General features: G+C 43.1%; 1 protein-coding gene across 1 annotated transcript in view; it reads right to left on the bottom strand.

Annotated features, from left to right (window-relative positions):
• ZNF143 (zinc finger protein 143) overlaps positions 1–23,929 on the bottom strand; it is a 274,804-nt gene extending 250,875 nt beyond the window's left edge. Inside the window, exon 1 of the mRNA XM_085648159.1 lies at positions 23,777–23,929. The gene's annotated coding sequence lies outside the window, so the exon portion shown is untranslated. The remainder of the gene's footprint in view (positions 1–23,776) is intronic.
• Between the last annotated feature and the right edge of the window lie 3,506 nt (positions 23,930–27,435).

Genomic DNA, 27,435 nt, shown 5'->3' with positions numbered 1-27,435 from the left:
AAAGGACTGTGATTTCATTTTGTGTATTTATAAGGCAGGAATGTGGCTGACAGCTGTTGCTTCCTGTAGATCCCTGCAAACCGGTTCCCATGTTGAAGCTTTAGTCAACCAATAATCGAGATGTCAAGATGCATGATTTGTAGCCTCCTAAATTGTGCGTACCCCAAAGTGGGTGATGCAGAATTTTTCCCAGCCAGCAGATACTCTGTTACTGTCTCTCAGACTGTGTTTTATATTTGTTATATGGAGGATCAGATGTGTTATTTGCATTGAACTACTATATTTCAATGATGCGTCAAAAGGTTCGGCAACAGACTTGATGTAGAACCTAGAGAAAGGAATTAATGAACTGCCTGAAGAGTGGAATGGGTGGGGAAAGGTGGTGGAGATGTGATACAAACCAAACTAATGTGTTTTATTTATTTATTGTTTTGAGCATTTAGTGGAGTACTACATGTATCTCTCAGTAACTTCAGAAAATGTTGGTGCTCCTATGATTGTTCTGGAAGATGCAGTATTGTGTATGGCTACTGGTAAAGTTGCAATCGATCTAAAAGGTTCTTCAGGAGATGTTCCTTATCCGGAAAGGCTGGACAAATATGACATAGACCCAGATTTAGTGTTTGGTGGATGGGATAATCTGTCACAAACATGACGGATATCCCGCCTGCCGTATTTCGATCGCATATGAAGAATCCCATTCACCAAACTCAAAATCAGGCTAATAGCAGGAGCTGCTCTTTTATCAGTGCTATAGATTTGTTGGTAACCTTACATCTAATCTGAAATTAGACTGCTGAAAATAGGACATGCCACATTGAAGTCAGTGGATCCTCGCCCCACAAAAAAGCATTTGAGGGATCGGATTCTTGAGAATGGTGTACCTCTGGCATCAGGACTTTCATTTACATTCTGAATAATCCTAGGGTAAGCCAAGAGGGGTGTGGCAGGCCAAGATACAAAGGCAAAGAGCAGTGCAGCTACGAAATTATTTTTATAATAATTTTAATTTAGTATGATCCTGGATCCTTAATATCAGACTTATTTGAACATTTAATAAAACACGTTTAGAAGACAGAACAGTAAATACCATAAAACACAACATCAAAATTCCCGAAAAGAAACAAACAGAGAGCAATGTAAATACCTGGACCTTTATATAAAATCACAAAGAAGACTTTATTTTTAAAGACACTGGCCGTACATTTGATACTGGTGACACAGCACCATGAACAGCTTACAAATTTGCGGTTTTCAGGCCTAGAGGAAGCTATAGCTATCTGGCCATCCTAACATAATGTTTTCCAAAACAATAATAATACATATATATCGATATATAAAGGGGCTTTCAGCCAGTCCTCTTCAACCACTGGTCTGTTGAAGTTTCATTCACATCTTCCTTCCACAACCACAGCATTGCGCATAGGGCAATCAGTTAGTCCACCACATCATCCATTTTCTGTCTTGCACTGCGAGTGATGGAATCTCGCTTTATCGCATGTGTAAAGCCACCTAAAAAGGGAGTGTATTTCAGATCCAGGGCTGGCATCAGTTAAAGACATAGTGGCTGACAGTAAAATGGTTGCTGTAGAACAGTATCATATTGAAGATTGGGTTGGCAAAAGTCCTAATGCTAATAACTTTATGATGAGTCTGTTCACTTTCCTCACAAGGCTGAGCCTACCACCAGAGGATGGTATATGAGTTGCCTGCACCAAGCGACCAGCCTCAAGGTGTCAGCGAAACAGGTGAGTTTGCTAGTCCACTTGAACAACAAGAACTTTGCGTGTTGCCTGCTACCCAGTGTTCACTTATTTTCCCCAACATTTCTCTATTCCCATAAAAAATCTATTATTTGCTCAATGTACAACTGTACATTTTTCTGACTGGAGTTCATCATTTTTATTGTCGTCTCTTGCACAAGTAATATTACGTATGGTGTTCCCTTATTCCTACAGTGCTCTCTATTATCTCTCTTTTTCTGTGTATACCTTCATAGGCTGGGTTCTACAGATGTGACCTTTCCGCCTCACTGGAGAATCTATGGGCATTGTTATTTGATCGGCATATACTATATAGGGGTGTAGAAAATGCAGTGGTGATTTATTAAAAGCAGGATGGAGACGTGAAATAAGAAAATTAAAGGACATATTTGGAAGAGCAGAAGGTAAAAATGATGATCAAATAGAAAAGGGAAAAACCTGAGGAAGAGTTGGATGAGATAACAAAGGATGTAAGAGTGATAAGGCCTGAAAGTAACACGCGTGTGAGAGCAGAATTAAAATAATTTGGACAATTTAATGTAAATGTTATGGTAATCCTGCTGAAACATCTGTGATTTAGTGGTAGCTGACAGACACTCAAAACACCAATTTAAAAACACACAAGTAAAACGCAAGTGTAACATTCAGAGGAGCAAATAGCTAGCGTAGATGTTAGAGTGTATCACACAAGAGCCATCACCAAGGCCACTGCAATAAAATGATTACAGGCCTTAAGCTTGTCAAATGATGTTTCAACACTTTTATGAATTCCAGTCTCCAATCAAATTCCAAATATTGACACTATCAATCATCTCTGGTCCACTAAGTTCTTAACGGAGGCACTCTAACATATAAAAGACTCTTCCACAAACACATACAAACAGCATTACAGCTAACACATTTATTGAGAACCGTCCACCATCCACTGGCCAAGCTTTCCAGGAAAACATTCACCCCCACTACTATTGCCTCAGAAAATCTCAATCTCTATGCAGCCTTTATCTTAGGTGGTCTATGTCCTTTAAAGAATGATCCCCCATATTTTTATATAAAGTTAGACACCAAAACAAACACAATCGGATGAATGCAACCGGAGTTATGTAATATCAAAGGAAAAATAAATCAGTGCATTTCACTGTTGTGTAACTTTCATGTTGCGGTCAATGGGCAAATGGACCAGTGACAATCTGTCACTTGCAGGTCGAGTTCAGGAGAAACCACTGAGGGTGAAGGTGAAGCGGGTCCCAGGACCAAGCTCGGACAGTCAATTGATTTTTACCTGGCTCGTATGGCCCGGGTTCAGAGTTGGCCTGGATGTCCCCTGGTGCTGAACGGGAGCCGTGGGTGCTGGTTTTACCACTTAGATGGTGCTGGTGATGAAAAGGGTGCAAAATCTTGACAAGGGGGGCACAAAGGAGTTGATGTGAGGATGCTGCAGGGTTCCTTCCAGGCACAGCGTCAAAGGTGGTGGTAGCGTGACTGGCCCCAACAAGCCTTGGCAGTGGCATGCTCAGCCTCAGTCACTTTGACGTCCTGGAGTCTGGGGGAAACGGTAGCTGCCTTAAACAGGACATTTCCCACAATGCACTAGACAATTTACTGTTGGGCAATATCGCCACCGAGCCCGATGACCAGTGATACTTTGGATCCGGGTGCGGCACTTGCCTGCAGGGGACTAGTACCGCTAGTCCAAGGGAGTTCTGGAGTTGCCTTTGGCTTGCAGAGGGGTTCCTCTTTCCTTTGGAACCGGTATCTGATCTAGTACGAGTCACAGTCGTGCAGTTGCAGGGTTGTTGCCTCAGGTGCAGTCTGTGGCACCTTTTCTTTGTGCAGCTCCTGAAGTCACAGACTATGATTTTTTCCTTTGTCCTTTGGTTGCAAGTCGGTCAGATTTGAGGTTCTGGTGCCAGAGGAGCCCCTTAAATCGTAGATTTTTAGGATGTTAGGAGTGTGGAAGCTAGTAGTTTATGGGCTACTAGCCCCAGCGGCTAATCTGCCCCTGATGTGACCACATCTGAGGGGGGAGGGTGTCACCTTTCCTACCAAGAAGCCTCTATTCTGCCACTTTTTTAAAATGCCAGAACACCTCTTCGGCTGTACAGACCAGATAGCCCACCCTAAGGGTCTGGCTAGCCATCTGGAGATGTATGGCTTACAACTACCTAATTTCCCATCCCACTCGGGTTGCAAATGTGTCTGGGGCTGGGGGTTGACTTTTTCCTCCTCTGGAAGGAAGTCTACTTGAAATCAGAGGCGGTAGGAGCTTTGAAGGTCACCGCCTTGATATGCCACTTCACTAGCCATCTTGTCAGGGAGGGAGATGGTACTTCCAGCCCAGGCAGGCCTTTGTCTCTGACTCCTGGGAGTGTTCACACCTCCTGGCAAGGGGTCAGATTCCTGTTTTGATGACAGCAGCGTCAGGCTGTCAGCCAAGGCACAGAAGAAGCTAATGCAATCAGGTGGGCAACCTCAAAGGTAGCCACCTGGGTGCATGCCACATTAAATCCAACTTTGGGGGGGTGGGGCGTAGTGTTTGATGAAACAAGTTGATACCAAACATGACATTTTTCAGTGGGACCATAATGAAGCTGGCAACCTGGGAATGCTAATGTGCTAGCCCATGCTATCCTATGGGCCCGTGAACACTTATAGGAGCCCCTAATGGAGGAAGGCTACTATAAAGGCATATAAGCTTGAACTTATATGTCCACATCCTTAAAATAATGCACCCTGCCTCCTGAGCTCAGGAGGCCTACCTTTACGGGTGACTGGCATATATTAAAGATAGTGCGGTCACCTTGCCACACATGGTGCTCATGCAGTCCTTTTACTTGGGTCACTCAGGGTGGCACAATCAGTAATTCAGGCCCAGGTGACCCTTTTAATTACTATGCCCTGGGTACCACTGGTACCACTTACCGGGGACTTATAAGAGGATTAAGGTCCTTGCCAATTGGGGGACCAATTCTCATGCATCATATCTTAGGGAGAGAGCACTGGCACTGGGGCCTGACTAGCAGGCTCCAGTGCACGTTCAGAGTGAAACCCATCAGCACTGGAGGGAAAAAGTGTGGGGTGACCATACAAAAAGGGCACTTTCCTACACATGCTCAGTGGGTGTTGGCCACAAGTCCTAGCATCTAGTAATGCCCTAGACCCAATCCTTTGCAGGCAGCCAGTCACTGTTGTGCAAAGCTTGCAGCCGTGCACACCAATTGTTGGTTGCAGGGCCTGGCTACATGCCAAACCTGCTGGGGGGAAACAGAGGTTGGCCTCTAGCCAGGCCCTTTACCCCACTCTCTGTGGACAGCCAACCTCCACAGTGCTTGGACTTCAGTCGTGCACAGTGGGGTTGGCAACCTCTCACAGCAGTTATTAGTCAGGGGACCTGGCGTCCCATTTAACATGTTTGTCGAGATAAGCCATAGGGCTTAGCTTTCTGCAGAAGGGTTGTTGCAAGAACTGACCTGTAAACCTTCTGCAGGCAGCCAATCTCTGCAGTGCACGGCCTTCGACTTTGCGCAGCAGAGGTTGGCGGCAGGAATTGGACTGCCAATATGCCTCGCGCAAGACCCGCCACCAGTGGCCAAAGTCACATTTGGCTGTTGTCCAAGTGCAACAGTAGAGCACAGAATACTTCCCCCCGCCCCCCATGTTTTTCTTTACTGGATTCACAAATGCTGAAACCTCCCTTGGTACCAAGGAGGGTCCAGGATTTGAGAACCCAGCATCAGATCTGCAAAACATGTGATATTTTTAATATATATTTATTGCTGGGGTCACTTTGGGAGTCCCTCACCTGTACCAGTTGCCAAAGTGTACCCATCCTGCCCACTCATGAACTTTTTAGTTTTCAGAATACGGTGCACAATGCACCTTCTTAGTTAATGGTGGTCGCAAGAGAAATATTTCTGTGATGGCCAGCCAATCAGAATGCAGCGGATTCTCAAATCAAAAGATGGAATTGCAAATCTGTAATGCAGGACAAGAGAAAAAAACTACTTGGTCCAATAATATGCCTTTATTTTATTGATTTAATGTGCATATCCTCAGTGGATTCTCGGATTCACACAGGACATGCAAATTAACAGCCTTGATAACTCTAAAATTTGACCTCTTCATGCCAACCCGAGCTCCTTTTTATATGCCAACTTCTTGAAAACTTATCAATGGATTTACACCTAACCAATCAAAGACACAACCTTGTATAAAGTTTTACCTTTATGCCAAATGTGGCGCAATTCCATTCAGCCATTTTTTACTGAATTGAAGAGCAAAGAATAATACTCTGGGAATTAAAATTGGAAATGGCACTTTTGAGACCACTCTTCTCCTTTTTCTTGGCCTCTTGTCAATGGATCTGAATGAAACTTGCCATGAAGATCGCAAAGTGGGTGTATTTTTTTTCTTCAAAAGTTTCATAAAGGTTTGTCAAAACAGCACCAAAGTTATTAAGAAAATAAAAAACGTTGTTCCTAAAGAAACTCTATTGGTGCTCATGTAAAATATATATATATGGCCCGTGAACAAGGAGTGACGTTTAACTCCGAAACGCGTCGGGACCTAGAAGTTGCCAAATAAACACTTTTCTTTACTGAGGCCACGGCTCCGGTGTTTTATTGACAAGCACTTGTCACTGGATGTGTGGTGGATATAGGTATATGTGTGTGTGTGTGTATATATATATATATATATATATATATATATATATATATATATATATATATATATGATTTACGTGCTGGAATGCTCTTGTGGGTAGCACCAAGCTGCATGCACACAAGAGGATTTTACAGCACATGAGAGCAAGTACGAACTCTAATCCTTCTTATCCAGTAGTCCGACACTTCAAAGAGTTTCATGAAAACAATCTTGACCATCTGAAATATTTCATGATTGACACCTCTTCTTAGTGTAGGAATACTGTCAATCGTGAATCTAAGCTACGCAAACTAGAAACTAGATATATTGTAGAACTGGACACGAAGGCACCGAACGGTCATAATTCTAGTGAAGACTTCTATACCCACCACTAAAAATACTTCATGAACAGTGATAGTGCAGGAACGTTCAACAAGAAGTAATAATTTCTATCTCTTGTTCCTCTTTCCCACCCTATATTGAATTGAAATTTTTTTTTCGGTCCTTATCTTAAGATATCTTGACCTACATCACGGGTACTTATAGTACAGCCCGTGGGCCGCCTGCGGCCCGGCAAGCCTTCCTTGACAGCCCACAGACCTTGTAGACATCGTACCTGTGTTTTTTTTAGTGTTTTTTTTAAAGAGTGTCAGCAAACACCGCCGGTTGCAGCAGAGCGGACTCGAGAGAGACTCTGCTCTATAGGGGCCGGGCGATTCCAGTGATAGTCAGAGTGGAGATGCGTGGGGCGCTAAGAGGTGAAATACAACAAAGCCTCATTAACAAGTAAATGGTCTTTTAAAGACCTGCGAAGTACTCGGGTGCGGCTGTGTTTGTGCACCGGAAGCTGCCACACACTCGGGGTGAAGTGACAGACGGTGACAGAGGACAGCAGAGTGTGAGAGTAGGGCGCCAAAGGGGGGCTTTGATCTGACAGCTCGGGGTGAGGATCAGAATTAAAGCCAGCAACAGATGTGACCCCAGGCCCAGTGGTGGGACACAAACCTCGTGAAGCAGCAAATTCAGAGAGAAAACGAGCTAGCTTTTACATTACACAGGGAGAAGAGGGAGCCGTCTCTGGGCTGGTGACGGGGAAGTAAAGACACAGTACGAGTGCACTGCCAGAGGGACAGAGACAGATAGAGATAGAGACAGAGACAGGAACAGACTGACAGATAGATACAGAGACAGAGGCATATAGAGACAGAGCCAGATAGAGGCAGAGACAGATAGAGGCAGAGACATATAGAGGCAAAGACATATAGAGGCAGAGCCAGATAGAGGCAGAGCCAGATAGAGGCAGAGACAGATAGAGGCAGAGACAGATAGAGGCAGAGACAGATAGAGGCAGAGCCAGATAGAGGCAGAGACAGATAGAGGCAGAGACAGATAGAGGCAGAGACAGACAAAGACAGACAGCGATAGAGCGAGAGAGAGACAGAGAGAGAGAGACAGAGAGAGAGGCAGGGACAGACTGGCAGAGACAGAGATAGATACAGACAGAGATAGATACAGACAGAGATAGATACAGACAGAGATAGATACAGACAGAGATAGATACAGACAGAGATAGAGAGGGAGAAAGAAAGAAAGAAAGAAAGAAAGAAAGAAAGAAAGAAAGAAAGAAAGAAAGAAAGAAAGAAAGAAAGAAAGAAAGAGAGGGAGACAGAGAGAGGGAGACGGAGGGAGTCAGGGGTAGACAGGGGAGGGAGAGGGAGACAGAGGGAGGGAGACAGATAGAGGGAGACAGACAGAGGGAGGGAGACAGAGGGAGGGAGACAGAGGGAGGGAGACAGAGGGAGGGAGACAGAGGGAGGGAGACAGAGGGAGGGAGACAGAGGGAGGGAGACAGAGGGAGGGAGACAGAGGGAGGGAGACAGAGAGAGGGAGGAGGGCGACAGACAAAGGGAGACAGAGGGAGGGAGACAGAGGGTGAGAGAGGTAGGGAGAGGGAGGGAAACAGAGAGAGGGAGGGAGACAGAGAGAGAGAGAGGGAGGGAAACAGAGAGGGAGGGAGACAGAGAGAGAGAGGGAGGGAGACAGACAGAGGGAGGGAGAGAGAGAGAGAGATAGGGAGAGGGAGAGAGAGGGAGAGGGAGAGAGAGGGAGAGGGAGAGAGAGGGAGAGAAAGGGAGAGAAAAAGAAAGGGAAAGAGAGGGCGAGAGAGGGAGAGAAAGGGGGAGAGGGGTGAGAGAGATGTGTGTATGCCGGGTCTGGTGGCTCAGTGGACGAAGGTGTCCGCTGCAGGGGCCTGTGTTCAACCGCATGGTCACAGTTTTTTTTGCTCTAGCCCCGCCCCGCCCCCCTCCCCCACTGACCCCACTTCCACCGGTACAGCCCCCGGCCACAAACCACACTGTAAATTTGGCCCCCGAGAGAAAGTTTGTGAGTACCCATGATCTACATCTTCCCTTCCTTTTCCTGACATGTGATTTCCCCTCCTATTTCAGCATTTTCTACCTGTTCCTTCTTTCTATTTTTCTTTCTTTGTCTTGTCTTCCTTTTTGCATGTCTGTATATTTTAGTCTCTCATTAAGTCCGCCCATCTGCAATAAGCATTATGCTTAATATACAGACCCTCCAGGATTTCGCGGTTTGCTGCGAAATCGGCACTTTTGTAAAAATGCAGCGATTTTTACAAAAGTGCCCGCGAAATCGTCACTTTTGTAAAAATTCTGCAGTTTTTACAAAAGTGCCTGCGAAATCAAAGATAAAACCAAACACCTCTTTAGTACTGGTGCATCATTTCTCTTCATGTAGGCCAGGCAGTTCCCGAGATACATCATATAGACAGTCTCGAGTCCAGGTTAATCTCGTTTGTTGTGAATATTAGCCTCAGATTCTGGGGTAAAAGTAAAACTGCTGGGAACTACTTTATCTAAAACGCATGTTCCGTCTGATGTCACCCAGGGAGACAGTCTGAGTATAAAGATCTGTTTTTTTTCTTTTTATCTTTACCGCAGCGATTAGTTTCTTCTCCCCTCAAATGGTTTGGGGAGTTTATTCCAGATTAGACAAAATAGTTACATTTTAGTCGAATTAGCTGGGGATGTGTATCCATTCTTGAGTAAACAATTTATTTATTTTTTCTCATTTTTGATGGGCTTCTCAAAACCTATACTAAAGCAAATGGAGGATTGCATTTCCAAGGGATAACAACCTTCACCTGTGGGCTGCTTCCTCTGTTCTATCCCAGGTTGCCTATTTCATAGCAGAATACTCTGCTAAAACAGTTTCCATTGATTTAAGGCTGAGAATGAATGATTATGAGTAAAATAAAGTGCAGCAAAAATGAGGCTAATTTTCCATATTTGTGCACTAAATTTACATATTTGTGCCGCTAAATTTGCTAATCCATGCGGCTATATCCTGGGGTGTCTGAATATATGACATGATTTTTAATATTGTAAATATTTAGAACTTTTTATGTGCACACAGCCACTTTACAGAACAATTAGTTCTCAGGGAAGCACTTTAGCACTTTATTCACTTAACACTTTAGTAGACAGCAAGACAAGTAGTATGCCCACTTGGGATTAATCACGTGCAGTTCAGCATATTGAACCAAATTCCATCAGCGCCAATGCAATGTTTGTAACAAATATTGATTTTACAATCAATTAATTAGATAGAGACATGTATTAAATGCATTTCGTTAAGAATAAGATACAGAAATGTGTAACATGCAATATGAATCATGGTATTATAACAATGTGGCATATATATATATTTTATCATATGCATTACAGTCAAGGTTTCTTTATATATTTTTACATATTTATTCAGATATATGTGATTTTATATATTTTAATATACTGTTTTACCATGTTTTCTATCAATTTATTGGGGATTTTGCACAAATAGTGTTGTATTATATGTAAAGTATTTTCTTTATGTCTTTTGAGTCACGTGTTTCTGCACTGAACACTTTAAATATGCAAAATGACTTCGCAAGCGCATCATGTGATTAAGGCCTTTCGGGGCCGAAACACGCCGTGGCAGTCATGGTGGTTTGAAGGCAACAAAATCAAATAAAAAAAACTTCCATGCACCAAACTTGGGTTCGCATCCGTTTCTTTCCCGTGGAAGGGAAATCGACAAGGCACAGTGACTGGTGATATATATATATAGCACCAATCATCACCACGTTTTCACAAGAACGATGCCATGGCCTCCTAGTTCATCTCAGCGTGATTTTATTCTTAATAGCCTTATCACTACGCGTTTCGGAGAAAATACCTCCTTGTTCACGAGTAAGAGCGATGTGTACAACAGCTTCCTTTAACTTAGTCATGTGACACACCCAAATCATAAACAGTGAAAACAGATTCTCCGTGTAAGAAAGTTCTCAGAGCTAGGAAGACAGAATAATCAAAAGGTTTTACAAGGTGTTTCAGGGGATCAAATGAAGAGCATTAACAATTGTTTTCTGTAACAATAAAATTGATATGTCTCTGTAATTCACCTATTACCAATATAAGCAATTTTTAAATTTGACCGCAAGTGCTCATGGTTCAACATTATAAATTAATATTTTACAAAGCAAATCATATTAATGTATTTCTCGCTTATTGGATTGATCGATTTTTGTTTGAGTCAGTCTTATTTCACCACTTGCCCACTGGGGCGGGATAGATGTTATCAATGCGACTGTTCACGAATACTGAGCCCATACTAAGTCCACGTGAATATATGCAGATCAATACTGAGAACTTCCAAACAAAAATGTTGAGCGAAATACATTAATATGATTTGCTTTGTAAAATATTAATTTGTAAGGTTGAACCATGAGCACTTGCGGTCAAATTTAAAAATTGCTTATATTGGTACTAGATGAATTACAGAGACATATCAATTTTGTTACAGAAAACAATTGTTAATGCTCTTCATTTGATCCCCTGAAACACCTTGTAAAAAAAACCTTTTGATTATTCTGTCTTCCTAGCTCTGAGAACTTTCTTAAACGGAGAATCTGTTTTCACTGTTTATGATTTGGGTGTGTCACATGACTAAGTTAAAGGAAGCTGTTGTACACATTGCTCTTACTCGTGAACAAGGAGGTATTTTCTCTGAAACGTGTAGAGTGATAAGGCTATTAGGAATAAAATCACGCTGAGATGAACTAGGAGGCCATGGCATCGTTCTTGTGAAAACGTGGTGACGATTGGTGCTTGCTATTGGGAGTCGCTATCCCGCCATTGAAAGTGGCTCGGGTTTCTGAAGCGAAACTGTTTGACTGTTTGAGGTGGATCTATATATATATATATATATATATATATATATATATATATATATGCTTCCTTTTGGGCATAATCCATGCTGCACTCTAAGTTTTGACTTAATACTGGGTGCACCCTTATGTTTGGACAAAGCTATAATTCTCTGATAAGAGTGAAACACATATCAGGGGATGCTTTTATTCATTCCATGTTGGCTTGGATGTTGTTTTACCAATCAAAAGCTGTAATTTTGCACCTGGCGTGGTGAAAGGATGTTGTAATTTTTCAGCTTGGCATGCATGGCACTTGCTAATCCTATACTTAAAGACTTTGCTGTAAAAATAGCAAAAGGCTTCGTCACTTTTTATTTCGGCGTGGATTGCACTGCACTAATCCTATGGATTAGAAACTGCTAGAAAAACTAACATTTGAGATTAGCAGATTCAGAGTGTATGTGGTGTTGTAAGGTGCTCTATATAGGAGCTAGTGTCCACCAAAATTTCGGACCTACCCAGATCCCTGCTTACTTTTTTCCAAAAATGTGTGTGTATATGTGTATATTGTACATATTTGGGTGCTTTTATTGCACAAAAGCCAGTGGTATAAAAACACATATTTCACACAGAGCTTTGATCACAGATACCAAAAAAATGCAGGGTTCGTCCTCATGACAGCCCTTAACTACTCTAGAGCTTTACCACTGTAAACTCTACTAGGATTATGCAGCAAAGTTGTCAAAATTATGCTGCAAGGTTATCTGAGTTATATGACAAATATCAAATCTGTGGGAATATCATTTTTAATCATTTGAGCTAGAAACATTTTAAATGATGTCTGCAAATTATGTGGCAAATGCTTTAGATCCATAATTATGCAGTAAATGCAGCAGCAACAGAAACATAGAAATATATGAGCCTTCACCACTATCCATAGTTTTAGCCACAAGGTATTCATTAAATGCCAATAAAATCTAAGTATTCAAATTTCAATCCATGCCCATTGTTTGCATCAATTTGAAGGAAACCGCCGGGCAGATTTATAAGGAACTGACGCATCTGCATCAGTTTCCTTGCACCAGTGCCAAATGTCCTTGCGCCACCATGGATCAGCTGTATTTACAATACAGTGCTCCATGGCGCAAGGATTAACAGATGCGTCCGAAATACGGACGCACCTGTTGCCACAAAAGTGATGCATCGCTGGAGTTGCTCATGAAAGTGACGCAACTACAGCAATGTGCCACAACAGATAGGTGAGTCCCATTTAAAAAAACCTGCATCATTCCTTACGCCTGGTCTGAGCAGGCATAGGGATTTTGACGCAGTGAAGGTGTAGGGTGACGCAGTGAAATGTAAATTTCATTGCGTCAGTTCTACATACTTTTTGCGTGGGAATACCTAGCCTATATACATTATACCAGGCGCAGGTATAATGTGTGCAGGGTTTTACGTGACGCATCTCCCTAGATGAGTCATGCTGTAAACTGTCTGGATTGTTTGCACTGCCGTTATATCAAAAAAAGTGAGGCAATGGCGGCGCAAGGGGCTTGTAAATCTGCCCCCGCATTTCCAAGCTAAAATGCTCTGAAACAATGCAATATAAAATATACATAACAGATAACTTGTAATATCGTCCTATATTGCCATTTTGGTGTTTTGGTGACATTTACAAACCACTTAGCCGGCATCCTGCTTTATGATGTCGCTAGAGCCCTGAAATTGAAATATTAGACCATTTTACAAAGTTATCTGTCATGTATACCATTCAATGAAAAAACAAAGGTTGAGGAGAAGTTATAATAGATTTGATTTTTTTTTTAAACGCTTTATTTTTTAAGCAACGGCGCAGGGTGAGTGACAAAGTCCTCAAATATGTAACTGAAATATTTTAGCAAAAAAAATACAGGTATCCTTGAGAATCAGATGTCACAGATGCAGATAAACTAAACAGGCCAAGGATCGAAATCGAACTCTGAGATGCCTCAAAGCCATACAGTTTTATGATTTATGAGAGGTGATGTTCCCAATCTTTATCTTCTGATTTATTTGTGGATAAGGAAGGACATAGTCCAAACTCAGTACTAGACCTCAAAAGCCCATGCTGTGTTTCATTGTTTTAATTAATCTGTCTTTACCAACAGTATCGAAGGCCCCAATAAATCTGTAGTCTTTGTCCAAGACGTGACGCACATCATTCAGTATCTTCAGGGTAGCAGTGTTGATAATGACTACAACACCAGAGTTAAACTGGTCAATGGCAGGTTTTAATTGGTTTGCAACAAATATCTCTAAGGTACTGCATAGGCAGGAAAGGACACAGGACGGAAATATAGAAACTAGTCTGGGACAAAGTGGAGTTGTCCGAGTCTGGGGGTGATTTGGCTAAAAATGCATGGATTACAAGTGATTTATGTCCAAAAATAACCAGCTTATGATGAAATAAGAATCCATGCTTAGCCAAATTGGTTTGACAAAAACAGATCAATTATGCAGAGGGAGCTGGGACACGGCTTGTTGCCTAGCTCAGCTGAGCCCTGACGGCCGCTAATTTGGATGGCTTGCAGCACAGCTGAACGGCATTCTGTCGCTTTGCTTGCACTATTAACAAGCATTTACAATGCAATATGTCTCGCAGTGACATTGTTTAAAGCTTTTGGCATTGTAAATGATAGTTTTTTTTTTTTAAGTATACATTTCATATTATCAATTATGCACCATTAGACTGGAGATGACACCCATCACTACTGTGCAATGTGTCAATTTTGCTATTTTTATGTTTCAAGCAGGCTTCTAGTATTTTGCCAAGTGTGTATAATAAGCCATGCCAGCGTATTTTTTTGTAAATGTTTTTATTATTTAAATAAGTGGAGGATTAAGTGATTTGCCAAGAAACTTTATTTAATTTTTGGTAGGCATGGAGGATTAAGTGATGTGCCAAGAAACACAGGATGTGAAGCCTACGCTAAGACTGAAACCTGCTTGAGCTCCAAATTTGGCAGCTGTAGCCATTACGCCACAACCTCGGGGTGGGGGGTTCTTTTATTGAAAAACGAAATATGAGCCACACAACACGTTTTTAGAAAGCCTTGTGCACAAGCACGCCTGGGTTTATGCCCCCTGCCATACAGGACAGGAGCTGGCTGTTTTATTTCTCCAACGGTTTTTGTGTGCTAACTTCTCCGGGCTGAGGCGATTCTGTGTTACAGTTGCTGTTTCTTTTGATTTCCAGCCCACAAAGCTTTTGGGCTTCGGAGCCGATACGGTTATACTCTTATTTGAGTGTTTTTAGACATGTTGGGCATATTCCTGAAGTACAGCCAGTCATTAAGCAGGGCCGCTAAAGTTGAAATTATCATTTATGGCAAAAATCCCCGATGCACAGCCCCACAGTCTGCCGGAATACCCTTGTCCTCCCCGTGATGCAGGCTGCATTGTGGCGCTTTAGGTAAAACACACCTTTAAAAACAGCATATCACGCAGGGCTTTAAATGGGCCGGGTCCTGCCAGTGCTCACCACCGGTAGTTGTTAAAAGCAGGAGCCAATACAGGTCCATATCGGGCTCTCTATTTTCGTCCTCAGTCTGAGAATAGAAAAAAATCTTAACTCTGCAGCAGTTCACTATTTTTGATGTATCTTATATTTTTTTGCAGTTCTGCATTGCTAAAACGAACAACGACATCTTGATTTAATTTTTGGTAGACACGGAGGATTAAGTGATTGGCCCGGAAACTTCATTTTATTTTTGGTAGGCACGGACGAGTTATACTCTTATTTGAGTGTTTTTTTCAGACGTGTTGGGCATATTCCTAAAGTACAGCCAGTCATTAAGCAGGGCCGCTAAAGTTGAAATTATCATTCATGGCAACGTTATTCCCCAAGCTGATGTACATCTAGCGTCTCGTGCAGCCTACAGAGCTACGCTATTGTGAGCTCTCGTTAAGTCTGTGTGACATCACGTTCTTAATGCCCCATATGTAGCTAGGTCTGGTAGTTCATTGGCTGAATGCAGCCACTTCCAGAAAATGTGTTCGACCTTGCCGTCCCAGGTTCAAATCCCGGAAGGTTCAATCAGCCGTCCATCCTTCCGAGGGTGATAAGATGCGTACCACTGCGTTGGGTAACAATAAATACCTTCTAACCTATTGATAGCGCCAAGAGGCCTGCTTCCACAAATATGCACGTTATTACCGAAGCTGATGCACATCTAGCGGCTCGTGCAGCACACAGAGCTATGCTATTGTGCGCTCTCGTTGAGTGTGTATGACATCATGTTCTTAATGCCCCATATGTAACCGTGTCTGGTAGTTCAATGGCTGAATGCAGCCACTTCCGGAAAATGTGTTAGACCGCGCCGTCTCAGGTTCGAATCCCGGCAGGTTCAATCAGCCGTCCATCCTTCTCAGGGTGATAAGATGCGTACCACTGCGTTGGGTAACAATAAATACCTTCTAGCCTATCGATAGCGCCAAGAGGCCTGCTTCCACAAATATACACGTTATTACCCAAGCTGATGCACATCTAGCGCCTCGTGCAGCCCAGAGCTACGCTATTGTGCGCTCTCATTGAGAGTGTGTGACATCACGCTCTTAATGCCCCATATGTAGTCAGGTCTGGTAGTTCATTGGCTGAATGCAGCCACTTCCGGAAAATGTGTTAGACCTCGCTGTCTCAGGTTCCAATCCCGGTAGGTTCAATCAGCCGTCCATCCTTCTCAGGGTGATAAGATGTGTACCACTGCGTTGGGTAACAATAAATACCTTCTAGCCTATCGATAGCGCCAGGTAGGCCTGCTTCCACAAATATGCACGTTATTACCCAAGCTGATGCACATCTAGAGCCTCATAGAGCTATTATCACCTAATTAGGCATCCCTATTTGGGGCCACTAGCCAGTGATTTACAACAGACTCGTCAGCAGCTAAACAGAAAACTCAAGGAGCTATTAACAAGTAGTAATTTGTATGCTCGAATCACTGCTATGTAGAGAAGTAAAATGGCACCTCAACAGGCGCGCAACCCAATGAGCTATCTTATCAGCAATATATGCATTCCAGTGTTTACGGACTGCCTATATTAGTGACGGAACAGTATAGTATATTCAGCAGGCAGGCGCCCTACTCATTAAACCATCACCCAGTATGCATCTTTATGCTCAAGGCCACCGCTGTGTAGAAAGGAGTAACATTACCCCATTCATGCTTTTAGTGCATTGATAGATTGTGTGCGGTGGAGGGTTCCTGCGAGCATTGTGGGAGTGAGGAGAGCTGCGTTACTCCCCGCTTACCTTCTCCCATATAACGGAGCCAATGCTGTCTCTGCTCCTTGTCCCGGGATTTTAAACAAGCTGTTGCCGGTGCGCCCCACACAGCACTTGAGGAAGGGGGAGGAACAGCAGAGAGAGTGGGGTGGGGGTGGAGGAGGGAGGGGAGGGAAAGAGAAGATGCGCGTGACGGCCTGGAAAGCAGATGCCTTGGTGAACTCTGCCTGAACCTTTGTTAAGCACGCATCCTCAGATAACAGAACAACCATAAAACTGAAAGACGCCGTAGACTCGGTGTCCCAAGGGCGTGTACAGAAAAGCCACAAGGCGGTAACCAAAAACCCTGCAGAGCAATGAGAACACAGGGTTTTAAATAAATATTGACATTGCCCAATAGAAAGCATGGGCGAGATTACAAGCCCCTCTCCTAAAATACTTTTACCCCAATACGTCTTGATTCGCGAGCAGCGCATGCGCGCTGCAACGCTAGGCGAGACCTAAAAAGCAGTCTGGTGCTAAAGAGCAGTGGACGTGTGCAGAAGGAGCGCCAAAGGCAAGCCTGCCTGCGCCCGTCTAGGACAGGATGCCACGACACCTGCCCCTTTCAAGGCTCCCAGAAACGTCATCTCCCCAAACAAGCTAAAAGCCGTCTGCCCAGCCTGCCGGGAAGCATGTAAACACAGCCACTTTTCTTGCAACTCAAGGGACCCTCCACAACCATAGATGATACGCCAAGCATCAGCACCTGGGCTGTTGAACGCAGGAATGCTCTGGCTAGGGGCTGCTTGACTAAGAGCGGCTTTCACTTTTTTGGATTGAGCTGTAGCTCCTTACCCAGTCATCAAAAACATAGCCGCAAATTCCTTGTGGATAATGCCCCTGATGGAAACTTGGCTACATGAAGCACTACAGCCAGATGTTATCGATGCACTACTACATAACTACTGTATCGCTAGAAGGGATCGCAAAGACAAGACAGGAGACGGCATAGTCATTATCTAGAGAGATGTCTTCTAGTGTAAAAAAATAGGAGCTTCCTTCCACAGCTTGTTAAGCCGTTCTCTTTACACTTGGCCTGAAACCCACATTTACGGTCTCCGGAGTCCAAATCCATACCGCCCCCTCTGACCCCCTCCCTAACTAGTGCTCTACAATTCCTGACTTAATCTCTCCATATATACTAAAAAGAGCACATTTTTCTCGACTCGGAGACCTAAACATGCATCTAGAACATGGGTACTTGCAAACAATTCCCCGGGGGCCACAGAATACTGTCTGTGGCTTCCCGAGGGCCACAAAGATACCAGCAGTGTGACAGTCGGGGTGTTAAAAGGTGTGCGCAAGGGGACGCGAAGCAGATGCATGCTAAAGATAAGTTGTCTAGGAAATATTCTTAGCTTCTTTACCTTCTGTTTAGTTTACGTGCAGATAAAGTATGCTTGTTTTACAGGTTTCTAAATGTTCCTTCTCTGTCACGTGAACAACATCTTAGTGCTGATGTTCACCAGGGGGCTGCAATTAAAGGTAAGGAGGGCCGCATGCGGCCCTCAGGACGTACTTTGGTATCCCTGATCTAGAAGATACCACCTGTAAACTAAGTCAGACTCTCCAAAGATCTGGGCACTGTAAACCTCAACCTAATCAACTCCACCCCTACACAGAAGGCGGGTCAAATGTTGGACCCAATTTTTAGGTCTCGCCTGACCCAGCACATGCGCTGGTCTGACGAGACTTATTGAGAGGGCTCCAAAAAGTGCTACCAGGCCAGCCTAGGGCTACAGTGCATGTGCGCGGGCGCGAGCACCACTTTTACCGCGATTACTTTCACTTTAGCGACCGCACGGCCGCTTTGATGTTTGATCGCGATCACTTTCACGTTTGATCGCGATCACTTTCACTTTTGCGGCCACACGGCCGCTTGGCATAGCCAATAGGTCTCGCTTTTGGGACCTTATAAGTGTTTAGTTATGCAACTGTTGCATGGCTAAACACTTATAAGGTCCCAAAGGCGAGACCTATTGGCTATGCCAATGCTTGTTTCCAATGTCGCCGATCTCACCACTGGCCCGTCCTTGCCATTACTGCAGACAGACAATTTTGCTGGGCTATGCTTCATACTCCACTACTACGCAGCTATAGGGCCCAAAGTTATGGTCAGAAATTGAGCTAAAATGGATATCCTTGCCCTCAATACCTGTCTATTAAATACCTCTCCCCAACTGACACACCAGATTGACCATGATCAGCATATGGTCCATAACTGACTCAGACACTCCCTTGACACAATCCTACGAGTCAAACTAAAATCTGTATCCAGGCAGCAGCCCCCGACCCTTGGTTTAATATGACCTTAAGAGGAAGAAAAAAAACTCTGTAAGTGACTCGAAAGGGAGTGGAGAAAGCTATATGATCAGAACTCAAAATTAAATATAAAATAGCCTTAAATCATTACCACATGTTCTGTAGAAATGCCTATGCCTCCTATCAAAAGCCCAAAACTGCCCGAAAACACTCTTTAAAGGGGTCCAAGACCAGTCTGACCCCAGTAACATTGCTCCTTCCCCCTCACTGTCACAAGCCCAATGTGAAGAGCTGGCAGTTTTCTTTGTTGAGAAAGTAACAAATATTCCACTGCACTAGCCTCAGGAAAAACTGTCAAGTACCAACTCGGGAGAACCAGCTCACTTTCTAATTCCACCCTTCCCTCCTCTAAGGAAGAAAATCCCCCGGCTACTAGCCAGTCGCCGGCTCGATTACATTTCTTGCTTCCCCTAGAATGATCTCGATTTCTGGACCTATTGCAGTCCATCAAATTAGGTACCCCACTGGATACTCTTCCATAAGTCTAGCAGAGCACTCCGAGTCCTCATCTCATGTCTCTCCTGGTTGAACTGCTGAACTCTTCCCTTTACGAGGGGCTTACACCCAAAGCCTGGAAACATGCTATGGTGCTCCACCTGCTTAAAAAAAATATACACCTGGACACATCTAACTGGTCCAAATTCAGACCAATCTCCGTGCTGCCCATTCTCTCCAAGTTACTGGAAAAGCATGTCAACTCCCAACTTACCTCATTTCTGGAAGCCCAGAATGCCCTTCACCCCTCTCAGTCAGGATTCAGAGCTGAGCAAAGCACTGAATCCACAGTACTAGGAGTCACAGAACACCTCAGATGGCTCCTGGACATGGGTGGCATGGCCACGCTGATCTTACTAGACCTCAGCACGGCTTTAGACACTGTTTCGTGTCAAACGGTTGGCACTGTTGGGCCACCAGGGCACTGTTTTGGCCCGATTATCCTCATTAAGCAATGATTCATTACATCTCATACATAGGAGCAGAAAAGACCGTGATTAGACGCCTTCAAGTGGTTCAGAACTCTGCCACCAGGCTCCTTTTCCGGCTTCCCAAACATTCTTCTGTGTCCGGTCTCCTCCATGACCTTCACTGGCTTACAGTGGACAAGGTTATCAATTTTAAGGCACTTTGCTGTACGTACAAATTCAATTTATGCTCAGGACATTAGTACTTGCAAAATGTAGCCCCTCCCTACCACCACCACCACCCACACTTTTCATTCAAGCAATCTATCTAGCTTTTCAGTTCCCAGAGTTAGGCGCACCCAGGTGGGTGGTCGCTCCTTTTCGTCTCTGAGTCCCAAGTTATGGAATGCTCTCCCGGAGTCTCTGAGATGTTGCACCGTTCTACTCATCTTCCACAGAGAGCTGAAAACAAGGTTATTTTATGTCTCTTTCCTAAGCTGTCTTGCTTGTCCTCTAAGCGCTGGGAAACCCAATGGGTAGCTACGCGCTATTCAAGAACTCAATAATAATAATGTACATTTTACTTTGTAATAATATTATTATAACATAAGAAGTTTATTGACTAATGCAAATGTTTTCAATATTTTGTAGCTCAGAGGACAACTAGTGAAAATTGCTATTGTTTTGATTTAAAACACATGATGAATTGTGTATAAATTTATACCTAAAAATAGTTTGATGTAGGCGAATTATAAATTATAACAACTATTTTGTTCTTTTAAAAGCATTGTGGATGCTGGAAACACTGATATTTAGTTGAACTTAGAAAGGTCAAACTAGGCTTTTATTTCAAATGCACATTTATCTTTATCAGGTGCATGGCTGTTAAAGCTGTATGGTGTTAATATATACAATACACTTAAACAAAATGGTAAACACTGGAACAACAGTGTTTGTTGGACATCAGAGATATAGTAAATGTATTGTTATATTAGCTGTTGATCAATAGACTTAGAGTTGCAAATGTTTTGTTATATTGGCCTTCTAGTTCATTCACTTAGAATATTTTACCAGTGTATTTATAATCTGCAATACCAATTTGATAAAATATAGTGAACAATTTACATAAGGTTGAATCCGATTGCTGCATTCAATAATGCATCTAATAATACGATTGGTATGTTGATGGAATTATCTAGCAATATTTTTGAAGTTGTAGACCCCTTAATACAGTGGCAAAAGTCTGTATAATGCTGCATCTAACATTACCAATGAATTGCCATGCTCTCATAAATGTACCATAGTTGTCTAACTATAAGTTAATTACCTTAATATTATAAATTGGAGGATGGTCAATCACATCGTTTTATTGGTTGTTAAAATTTTATGAACAAATTTTTAAAGAGTGCCATTTTTTTTTACAGATCTGTCAATTTACTAATGTATTAAATACCAAAGGTTAATCCACGTGTAATTAAATCTCTGATATGTGAATATATTGAGTCATGTGCAGCAATTCTTTCATTTATATTTTCTCAGTTCCCACAATGAGGCATTAAAACTGCTATAATGCAAATAGTCGATTATGCCTTTAGGATCACGAAGAGTGATGATGCTTAGCCCCTAGACTTGTCAACAGCATTTTATCGCGTGACAATCCTGCACCATTGGATGACTCCTTCCTCCTGTATGGGAAATGCAAACAATGTTCTGAAACTGTTCACTTCCACAAAAAGAAACTAGTTCAAACGGACTTAGCATGCTCCACACTACTACCTATTTTCTGTGGTGCCCCACATAAACAGACTCACTGAAATATTATGGAATCTGTGTAGCCTCCACGAGTGCCTTAATAAATAGGAGATTGCTCTTCATAATTATGCTGAAGAAAAAAAGCCTTCACCCCACGTTTTTTGTTAGGTAGTGCCATCCAAACATATAGGTAAAGCTTATAGAGCATCTAAACATTGAAGTTCATCATTTAGCCTAAAGCTTAACCCAACCATGACTTGTTACATAGAAATTTACATTGATAAATTCCATTGACAAATTCAGGACTGGCTTAACATCATGATTCTAGATGGTGTCTTTCCATGCTGCATGACCTGCATAAAATATCTGCACTTTTCCAGTGACTCAACCTCCGTTTCAAGAATCGACGGAAGAGCTCACAGTCTAGTTCCAACTCAGCCTGCTGTGTACAATCAAATCGCTCCTAACAAAAAACTTTTGCATCATAGTCCAATGCCTTTTTTTATTTCATACAAGTGGAAGCAATACCTTATTATACAAGCCTCTCAAAAAACACATGCTGCCTCCAGAAAAGATAAGGGTATGTGGTATGCCACTTGAACAAGAACTAAAGGAAGCCTGATCATATCAGGCCAACTAAAGCAAGGACCACCTCACACTTTCAGCTTGGTTTACTTCACGCCTGTTGTGCTATTTTCAAGGCCATCTATTCAAAGAAACCATACTACAGAGCAACTAAACCCAAAATCTGAGGAGGCAACTATCAACTCATAACTATACGGAGGCCAGTCATTAAATCAAAATAGCTCACAAAAAGCACATACACAGGAATAACCTTCATATGCTTCCAGGTTATTGAATTATTTCTCCTCCACCTAACAGCTATTATATTTTGACAGGGCCTCAGTAAGGCTTACTCAAACATTTACATTCATGCCAACCCGACTCCTTCAAAGTAATTATGTGCATCCACTTTGCAAACATCCCCAGGTATTTGTTAAACCCTGTATGTGGGGCACATATTCATCTTAGTGTGTGTATATATATATATATATATACACACACACACACTCTCCTACATTTTACATTTACTTCATCGAAAAGAATCACTAAATTAATCAAGACTTATCATGTTATTAGAATATCTGTCTATTAATATACTGGGTCCTGACGATGTAGCGACATATTTAATGCGGTATATTCACAGACACAGTTTTCGGCGTTGTCATTAACACTCACGGCAAGAATTAATATTAGAAACCATCTGCTGATTGAGAGATGTCGCGGCGTCAACCTATAGATCTTCAAAACATTACCGAAAGAACAAATATAGCTTAGGACTGACGAACGTAATCAACAACAGATTAATCTAGTAAATCCGTAGTCTATTAATATATCCATCCGATTCTATCAGTTCAGACTTGTCAATATTCATTGTATTCAGTTTATTTATAAATTAGCAGCCATTGTATTAATCTGGATGCGTACATCTCATTTTCGTTTTTTCTTTAAAATGTTTAAAAAATGTTGCGCGGTAGGTCATGGTGGCGTCGGTGCCCTGCCGGACCTGGCAGCCCTATCTGGCTCCGACACTGCAGGATGCCCAGGTCCGACAGGACAGAGAAGCCAAACGTAAAGAGCGTCCAGTCTAAAGCCTGGAGAGAGATTGAGCCTCAGACAGGCCGTAGCCCATCCTCGCCAACCTCAGGCTTGATTGTGTGCAAAGTACACAAAGCGGTGGCACCGCACCAAAATACAAAGGTTCTATTCCCTCCCGACAGCGTTAGCTGCAACCATGCATCTCCACCCGGCCTCTGTCCCTCTGGAGACAGCGCGGAGGCAGGAGGCACACTGGGTAAAAACACATTTATATCCTAACCTCTGAGAATTTTCCAACAATCCCTCGGTCCGACCACCATGCATCAGGGCAGGAAATGACATGCGTGACTGGGACCCATCACAGGAAACAGCCGTGCCTCGTCGAGCGAGTCACGTGGTATCCACATCATCTCCACCGGGTGCACATGCGCACTTTTCTCCAGCTTAATTCAGCCCACGGTTAAGATGTGAGGGAGTCGGTGGCGGTACGCAGATATTTGGAAGTTTCTGTGTTGCTCTAGTTGGAATGGAGAGGGAACTTTAGTGGGAGGGGGCAGAGAAGGCCAGGGGTAGGGACTTTATCATGTATAATGCAGCGGCGTAACGCAGAGCCTGCGGAGTAGGGTTGTAATCGTCTCAACGCCAGAGCATTTCTGTGAGATATGGGTGATAAAGGGCTTTTCTTCACTTTTTGCAGGCGGGCCCACCATTTTGCTTTACCTAAAATGCCAACAGACCTGATTCACGCGGAAGAAGTTCGCTTAAGTAAACAAGCATTGGCATAGCCAAAAGGTCTCGCTTTTGGGACCTTATAAGTACTTAGTTATGCAACTGTTGCATGGCTAAACACTTATAAGGTCCCAAAGGTGAGACCTATTGGCTATGCCAATGCTTGTTTCACTGTCAACGAACTAAAGCATTTTTAATATTATGTACAACGTTGCTTCTTTAGCTTAAGCAGCCAACAAACATTGACAATGCCAATAGTCCTGGCTTGTTTTAGATGTAATGTTACTTGTATTATATTTTCCTTATTTATTTGTTGCAGTTTTATATAGCGCAGACTTTACCCAAAGGTGTCGGAGCTCTGTACAATAGAACTGAGTACGTTACATAAGAGATTTATACAGGGCTTTAAGTGGGATGAAAAAACTGAGGGGTCTCTCAAAGGGGCGTGGCCAATGTAATTAAGGGCATGGCTTAAAAACACGTAAGGTAAATACTTGTATTTTCTGTTTCTGTCATTGCATTCAGATACAACAAGTAACATCATACCTACAACTCAGGACTATTTGCTTTGTCAATGGTTGTTAAATGCATTAGATAAATAAGCACCAACTATGACTTGTATATAATATTGAAAAATCGTCCACTTAGAGTCCTGGTGACACCACGACAATGTTGCTGCTCCTGAGTTTCAAAAGAGAAGGGAAATCAAGAGAGAAAATGACTCTAAAGGATTTCCCTTCCCCTACATCGCTCAGCTGGCATGACGTCATGCTGTAACTTCACTAGTGAAACGTGAGCAGCGCACATCGATGTGCCTGCTGTCACTGCAGTCTGAGAAAAAACTGGACTGCCTGTGCCAGGGCACAAAACAGCCTGATAGAGACCAGTTTCGATGCCCCCTTTAAAAAACTGCCGGTGCTCCGGCCCACTTAAAGCCCTGGATTTAGATATATAACTGGGTGTACTGCCAGAAACAGCAAAATTCTAGTCGGGCGGCACATTATATGTGTTTATAAGCCACGCCCTCAATTACAAAGGACACAACCCCTTTTCGAGACCCACCATTTTTCCATCCCACTTGAAGCCCTGTCTAAGAAACTATGAAACGAAAGAGCAGCATTCATTAAAAGCATCTCCAATACGAAAAATGCATGAGCATTTTCGACTGTTTTATGGACAAAATCTCCGTGCACTTTAATCTTTAAATACCTTGATGTAACCTGCGTCGTTGCACTGTACTTCACGGCATGTATATATGTGATTTGTTTATAGCTCGAACGGTCATAGCCAAAAAGCAGAGGAGACAGATTGTTTGATACCACAGATGCTTAGATACAATAAATATCTGATTTTGGAAGAAAGTTTGAGATGAGGGAACCCACCACCTTCGCACAAGGCACTGCGGGGCCCCTCCGGATACATCACAGGTGTGGGTGTGCACATTACGTAGGAAGATCTGTGTGACATCAGGCTAGTTTAATCAGTTGTTTTTTCCGGCACTGAAGTATGCGGCTAAACATATTATATGTCACCTTGGATGTGCCAAGCGCAAGCCCGGCGAAACGTTAAACCATGAACTGACTGCAACTCACACAATGTTCTTTAAGAGTTTTTGGAACCGTGTGAAGAGTTTGAGCTGGGAATTGCTCCTCCAGTATGTCACGTGACGGTCGCAGTGGCAGGGGCTCAACAAGCATTTGCAATTGAATCTGTGGCACAAAACACTCCGGAAATACAATGCACAATTTGTAGTTTACAGATCGCCTTAGAAGGTGATCAGAGAGTGTGTGTCTTTAATGAGCAGAGCTATTCGCATTTCATTACATGATGAGTCGCCCATCACGTACATTCCTCTGAAAAAGTTTGCATGGTTGGCTGAATCAGCACCATGTCACACAAGACATCCCCATTGAGCCAGCTTATAAACTAACAGCACTTGCAAATCCAAATTTGAGAGGCAATAGTAATTTAAAAAAACATTGGCCGCGCGGCGAAAGTCTTCGCGATCACTCTGAAAGTGATCGCGATGACGCGCTAAAGCATGCTAGGGAGATGGTGCTGAAGGCTGGCGTAGGAAAGGCAGATGGCTGGGTGAGAAGGGAGGGGGCAATGCGGGGAGCAGCTGTGCGCGTGCACGCCATCGTGCACTGAAGCTTGTAGCCAGCACAAAAATGTGGGTAGCACTTTCGAAACCCACCTACTAAATGTCTCGCCAGACTAGAGCATGCGCTGGGTCAGGCAAGACCTAAAAATGGCTTTATTTTGGTTCTCTCACCTGAAACTACCTCTGCTTCAGAACAAAATACATTCTCCCTATTGTGTTTTTTGAAATGTTCAATTTTTCCTCTTCTAAAATGGCATGTGTGTTCTACACCACTGGTATGATGGGCTTTTCTGGTTCAGCACGGAGTGGAGCACTGGTGTTATGTGCCTAAAGGGAGTAAAGTCAATTTACTGAAGTAGTGCCATGAGGGTGCAGCTCGAGGCAAAATAAATGAAGTCCCAACATTGCACTGGATAAAGTGGGGGAGTGCTTTTGCAACTAGCAATTCCTAAGTCTAAAACATGTTGGGGGGTGTTAAGACTGATGAACGCCATGATCAAGTTTGTAACTGTTGTAACGAGCAGTTATTAAGAGACAGTGGAAGTTAACTGCTGTGGCAGAAAACGTTTTAACGCCGGATGGGAATCGATCCTAAAGAAGCTTTGTCATAAGGACTATTCAAGATAAAGAAAGGCATGAAGCTACAAATTTAATTTTCGAAAATTCACGATTAGTAAGCTTGAAAATGTGCCCTAAAGACTCCTTGTTTAACCCGTTCGACGCGCATGACGGAACGGTTCCGTCATGCACGTCGGTTGCGCTGTGCGCATGACGGAACCGTTCCGTCATGGCCCCGCCCACGCACGGAACCTTCAGCGTGGCGCGGAAATCCGCGCCGCGCTGAAGGGGTTAAAGCCTTAAGGGTTTTCTTTTTATTATTATTTGCACAGAGAAATAGAGTACATCAACGAGGAAAGATTCCTCATGTCTGCTCTTAGGAAACTATAAACAGTGGGATTGTGAAACTAAGAACCAGATTATTATGTTATAATGATAATCTTTATTCAGAAGTGCTCACAACCATAAAAGATAAAACCACAATGTAAAAAGCAGCAACACTACCATTAAAATACGTTTAAAATGTGTGCAAAATCGCAAGGACCTAA

The sequence above is a fragment of the Triturus cristatus genome, chromosome 3_2 (genome assembly GCF_964204655.1).
Source record: "Triturus cristatus chromosome 3_2, aTriCri1.1, whole genome shotgun sequence".
Classification (NCBI taxonomy): Eukaryota; Metazoa; Chordata; class Amphibia; order Caudata; family Salamandridae; genus Triturus; species Triturus cristatus.
This window is presented reverse-complemented; position numbering and strand designations above follow the sequence as displayed.